Source organism: Larus michahellis, chromosome 12, assembly GCF_964199755.1.
Source record: "Larus michahellis chromosome 12, bLarMic1.1, whole genome shotgun sequence".
Taxonomy (NCBI): Eukaryota; Metazoa; Chordata; class Aves; order Charadriiformes; family Laridae; genus Larus; species Larus michahellis.
The window spans coordinates 4907158-4913860 of record NC_133907.1 but is presented as its reverse complement, the minus strand read 5'-3'; positions in this window follow the sequence as shown (position 1 = coordinate 4913860).

The following is a 6703-nucleotide window of genomic DNA, read 5'->3' as shown; positions in this document are numbered from 1 at the left end:
CAGCATTTTTCACGTGAATTTCTGTCTGATAGATTTGTAGTGGTTTATTTAATGCTTATTTTTCCCAAGGTTCTTCCTTTCCTTTTTCCATCCCCCCCATCCAAACCAACCCTGCCCGATAACCAGCTGCCAGCTCTGTTTTACTTTCCGATTTACCCAAGCTAATACTCTCTAAAGTGATATTTCACAAGGAATTGTCTTTCTTTTCCTTCTCCAAGATAGCCAGCAATGCTAATTCACCCGCTGGAAGTGGTGACGCCCTTTTCCATGGAAGCCTGTCTGTATTTCTGCCGTCTCTGTCAGTGGCTCCTGGGGGCCCTGCGCTGGCAGCTGTGTCCTCGAGACCTAAGAGGGGCTGGATGGGGCAGATAAAAGGTCCCTCTGCCACCGTAACCGGCGCCCAATGGCAGAGCCATTATAAAAGCAGTGAGAAGGCGGCAAACCCACAGCAAGGCTGCTCTGCTCCAGTTTTCCCAGCAGCTGGTGGCCCCTTGGAAGGCAAAACCGTGCTTTTGCTGTCAGATGCTGGGCAAGGGGGTCCTCCCTGGGCTCCTCCGTGGGCTCCTCCCCAGCACCCAGGGCCGGGAGGAATTCGCCTCCTGGCACCTTATCTGCCTGCTGCTCCCCGGTCTTATCGGCGGGCAGGCTCCTCGCAGCCATAGCGCCTGGGAGGTTGCTGAGAAAGGACGGCTTGTTATTGTTCGAACCTTCAGAAAATTACTCTGCAAAATTTTTTTCTATTTTTTTTTTCCTGCCCAGCTGTGCTTTTGCATTTACCTTGCCAGAGCCGCCATTCTCTTCCCCTCCCCACGCTCCGACGCGTGGCTTGAGCACTTTGTAGGGGTCCTTCCAAGAGACAATTAGAATATTTTGCTGTGTTGGATTGGTTTTGATCTTGGAAGAAACGTTTCAGTGGGTGATACAATCTGGTCCAAGACTTTATCATGCCCCGCCAGGCTGCACACGTGGGAAGAAGCTCGAGGGTGGTGGGAGCCTAGGCAACGCCTGCCTGCTCCTCCTGCCCACCCTCTCCCCGGCACATCCCATTCCTCTGCGGTTTTCTCCTTCAGATCACAGGAGGATGAAGGATCTGACTTGAATTAACTAGTTAGAAGGTGACCACGCTTGATCTCTCTAATGTATCTTGAATTTTGTGTCACTGATGCACTGTGACTATTTTCCTGAGACCAATGCAGGGGCTTACTTTACTACATCCACTTTTCTTTGAGAGCCTGGGTTAGTGGCCTGTCGCAAATCTCAGAAGAAAAGTGAGCAACGCTGCATTTGCCATTAGGTCGTTATCTCTAAAACCGGGAAGGTCACGCTGCAAAAATAGAATTCCTGTTTGTGCGGGCGGCGGTGTCCTGCGCACACATGGGGAGAGCATCGGTCGCCGCCGCAGCGACGACCCCCAGCACCGTCCTCCCTGCTCTTACAGAAGAGCTGCCCCGGGAGTTAAAATTGCCCACCTTCTGCCCTCCCCTCAGTTTAGCTTCTCCTACCCCAAGGTGGGGGATCCCTTCCACAGCAGCTGGGGAAGCAGCCAGGCCCCTTCCCCTTGCCTGTCTCCGTGGATTACAAACCTCCCTTCAGTTGCAGCTTTTGGGGGCATTTTTGTGTATCGGGGCCCCAGGGATGTGATTTTGAGCGTTGGCCTCATGCAAGGTCTCCTGGGTTAGGGGTCCCTCTCCTTGGGAACCGCAGCCCCGCTCCCCCCCGCTGTATCCAGCCCAGGGGGAAGCCTGGATCATTTCTCAGGAAAAGCTCATTAAGCAAGCACTGGTTTTCTTTTAAAAAAAGGAAGCTCACATGTTTTCCAGAAATGGATTTATTGTATTTGTAATTGTCTTATGTTTTTTCAATCTTCCTCTGTAAAGACTTTGCATACCCTTCCCTTGCCTGCCGCAGGGGATGTCAGCAGTACCCTCATTCAAGTGTTTTATTATTTTTTCCCTCCAAGAATGGCGATAAGCTATGAATCTCTGCATCTTTTATGCTGGGTGCAAAGTACTTGTTTAGCATACAGATGCTTAAAGTCGATTTTGTTAAATCTTTAGGTGAACTTTCCGTTTAATGCATTTTATTGATATTCTCACAATACAAAGAGAAGCCTCAGAACTGAAACAATCCATTTACGGAGAGAGACGGACACATTTGGTTTCATACCAAGTTTATTTCTTTTTTTTTCTTTTTTTTTTTTTTTTTTTCATTTTCATAATCACTTCTTTTGCACAACAACAACCTCAAGTTGACAATGAAACGCACGCGGTAGACCGAAGGGAACCGGACAAGGCTCTGTTAGTGATGGAAAGTCCTTCCGCGACACCCCGCCGCCTCCCCCCGCCGGCCGCCCACCCGGCAGGAGCAAAGGTGGCCCAGGCTGGGGCAGGAGGAGTGAATCCTGCCCGGGAGGGCAGCCAGGGCGCTCAGCCCTGGGGTTAGGGCTCAGCCCCGCGGCCACGCAGTCATCTTCCAAACCTCTGCCTGCAGCCCTGGGCCAGTTTATTCCTTCCCGGGGTGGACGGTTGCGTCCCACGACTTGGTACTTTGGCACTTTCCATTTTCAGAGCACTTTAGAAACATGGATGTGTTGGCTCTCCCGTGGTCCCCGTGGGGTGGAGAGCGTCGGTGTCCCCTTGTCACGGGAATGGGGAAACTGAGGCACGGGGGATGCCGGGGCCGGGATGCCCAGCTGCCCCCCCCCGCTCAGATCCCACCATCCCGGCAGCGGGTGGGGGCTGCTGCCTCCCTGCACCCCCGGGGACCAAGGAGCTCCCAAACGTAGGCGTTGGCCAGTGCCCCTCTTCTGCTTTACTTACAGACAACTGACTACAAAGGTGGAGTTTATTGGTCTTACGATGTCATCTCATCCCTAGCATGGATAGTATGAAATCTCTAGCACCGTAAACAGCCATTCCCTGACTCATTTCAAGTGGTATAAGAGTGTATGTGCATATATCGTTTCCACGTACGCGTTTCTGTGCGCGTGTGCACAGCCGAGTGCACAGCCACCGCGAGGGAGGGGAGTAATGCAGCGGGACGGGACTGAACGAACCCCATGAGACAGGCTTTGCAGAGCCAGGGCCAGAGAGTCACGCTGGGCTAAGCAAAAGCAAGCAAGCTGAAGTTTACATTTTAAAAGGAGCAGCGATACCAACCTACCCCCAAGGTAGGATGCATGCAATCGTGAACTGCCACCGTCCCTGGAAGGTCGACTCAAAGGTAACCCCACAGCTGCGTTAGAGCAAGATTTTTTTAATGACTCAAAAAATAATAAGACAAAGAACGGGCTCAGTCCAGAAGCAGTCTGAGGGGCCAGCATCCTTGAAAGCACCCATTTACGAACAGAGCTGAGCTCTGCTCCAAGGGGTAACATGAGCGCGGAGCTTTAATTTGGGATACGAGGCCAGTTGTCCCAGCTCTCATGCAGCTTCGCTCATCGCCCGGCTGTCGGTGCCAGATGGGAACCCATTTAGCTTCAGCTTCTCTGTTTTGCTCAGATCAGAGGCCCTTCTCCAGGAGAACTCTTTGAAACATCTCTACATGCACGTAATAAATTGTCACCATCTCGTCTTTCCTCCCTCACACAACTGCAAACGTTCGTGGTCTGGGCAGGGATGCTGCCAGCTGCCCGGAGGATGCTCTCCCTACCAGGCACAAAGTCTCGTGTCCACATGCTGCTGCAAAAATGGGGCTGCTAACTGTCCTTACAAAGCTTGATTAATAAACATCTACGGGAATCAATGAAGAACCTCAAGCCCTGCCATAAGGAAGGTGGCCCCAGGAACCGGGGGGGGTTGCATGCCATGTCCATGACTGCGGTATGTGGGAAAGGTCCGGGAATGAGGGAGGCTGGGACGGTAAGGATGTTAATGAGGATACTTAATTAGTCTCAATTGAGGCATGAAGTATGCTGCTGCACACAGCCATTAGCAGCCCTGGGAGATGGAAAGGGTGAAATATACCGTGATCCCGGGCTGTGCCGCGTGTTGCCAGCCGGGCATGGCACCGTGCGAGCTGCTGGCACCGGCAGCACTGTCCCCGGGGGTTTGGAGCGGGCGGTGGGTGGGTGGACACCCCGCGTCCGGCCGAAACCCCGGGAGTTGGGGCACGCAGCCAAAGCAATCACACATTTCCCTGATAGCGTCCAGTGGCACCGGACAAACGTCAAGCTCCCCAACATCCCTACTACATTCATCCGCACCGGGCAAACATCGCTCTGCTACACTGAATGCATCTGGCCCCACCGATGAGGTTGTTTCCTTGGCACGACGTGTCTCAGCAGCGGTAACAGAGCCGGTCCCCTGACGTTACCGATGCGAAACTCTCCCTGCACATCCCTGCTCCTCCGACACAGGAGCTTACCCTGCACTGACACGTTTTCCAGCCACATCCACTGTCCCTCACAGCACCGACCCGACGGAGGTGAGAAAAACCAGTCTCCTGGCGCTCACACCTGCATGAGCACTGTGTGCCGGGCCACTCTCCTGTGCATTTCCCATGGGATTTTTTTGCCAGACAAAGCTATTGCAAGAATAAGCCCCCACCTGAGATCTGGGCTGGCCTCCAGGGAGGGGGAGGAGAGCGGGCACGGGGCAGCACAAAGGACCGAGATGGAAGATCCAGGCAGGAACCGAGTCCAGAGACTCAGTAGCTGTTTGGGGAGGACAGCTTCCGACCAGCACAACCTGCCACTGACCCCTCCTCCTCCAGCACACGCCAAACCTCACGGCTCCTCTGGCTTCCCCGGGGGCTGCAGGGAGCAGCCTGGACCCCCTCACACAAGGAGCTTTGGGTTAACACTAAATTATATGTACCAGAATTGAAGCATCACCCCTATTCCACCTCTCAGCCCTTCCTCCTCCTCCCAGCACGAGGAGCAGCCCGGCCCCGCTCTCGCCGCCCTGCCCGCAGGACTCAGCTGCCTCCAGCTCCCGACTCCCTGGTTTTCCAGCTCTTCTCTGGTCCGGCATCCCACCCCACCGGCACCCTGCCTTCCCCCGGCCCAGCCTCCCACTCCTCCTGAGCCCCAAGGAGGGAGTGAAAATGGTCTTTTCTCCTTGTTTTAAACTCCTGCTCATGAGTACAACGTTTCTGATAATAATCATCATAATAATCATCATAATAATCATAGTACTAAAAACAGTATTTACAACAAGCTCCAGGTCAGAATTACACACCAAGCAAACACTCAGCACCACAGAGAGTAGGACGGGGTTAATATCTCGCAGGTACCTTCTCAGATCCCACCAACGCGGGAACACAGACATTTGACAGTTTCAACCATTTCTTACACACAAACATTTCGTTTAAATTACTTTTAGGTTTGTTTTTTTTTTTTTAAACTTTTTAAAATTTCTCGTCACTATATGAATGAGGTGATGCTGGCGGTGATGCCGCGCTCTACACAGATGCTTATCTAAGACAGCTGCTACTATAAACTGATCATTAGCTACTGTTAAGAAATTCAACCTTCAGTTTCCTTCCTCTTAGCCCCGAATCTTTTTTTTTCATCACTCGGCAGCGCTGGGGCTTTCTAACAGTCCTGTCCTGCCCCCCGCCCGGGTGGAGGGGATGGGAGTAAGGTAGCCCTTCCTTTTAGGAGCAGAGTGTCCCCTAAAATCAAACCGTGGCCATTGAGGGATCTCTCCCGAATCCTGCTGGGACTTCTGGGGAGATTGGCAAAGAGCCCCGGGATTTGACCTCCAGCAGCTGCTGCTCTTTGGCTTTCCGTGGGGTTTCTGCAACCGCCTGATGCTCACCCCAGGCCGTAATCAGTTCTTTACCTAATTAAAGCACAGGGTAGGCAGAAAACTTCAGCTTCTGACAAGACTCAGTGACGATTTCTTTTTCAGAGGGGAGGAGAGGCAAGGGGATTGTTATTCCCCATGCAAACCCCTCACCTGCTCTAGCTCCTCCTCACCGCCTGGCACCACCGAGCAGAGCACGGTCCCCGGGAGCCCCGGACTGGCGGAATAACAGGTGCCCACGTCTGCATCCCCTGCGCACTTAATTATTCCCCAAGGATCCTCCCACCCCAGGAATCCCTCATCCCACCCACAGAATGGCTCTTTGGAAGCAGAGCGTGCAGAGAATGCCAATTACTGATAATGAAATGTCTCGGTGCCTTGGATGCCCCTTCGGTTTATTCCGGGGTCAGAGCAGGCAGCCAGGACGGAGGGGAGCCCTGGAGTAAATAGGGCACCCTGTGCCCTTTCCCCAAAACGCTGTCAAAAAAATAACAACCCAGTAAAATCTCTAATCACTGGAGAGAGGAGAATCCTTGTTACCTTCTGCTTCAAATGAAAGCAGCTTCCACCATCTCCTCTGCAAAACCTGGCCGTGGGACGGTGCGCCAGCAGGGCTGAGTCCCCAGCACCGCGGCCCACGAGGCCCCGCTTGCCGGAAGGTGGCCATTCCCTGCTCTTCGGATGCAACATTTCCACTGAGTTTTCCAAGGCAGGGGCGGAGCTGGGGCAAGGTGAGCAGGTCTGTGGATCTCAGCGGGAAGGTGGCAGCCCCTCGCAGTGCACGGCGGCTGCTTGGACCTTGGCTACCTCCATAAGCCATGACTCCAGAAGATTAGAAAGTCCATGGGCTTTGACAGCCACCTAGTTAGATACGACATTACTGCCACGCTTGCATGTTCTCTGCTCATCCCTAGCTTCATCAAAAGACAATTTTTTTCTTAAGAATGGGCCTT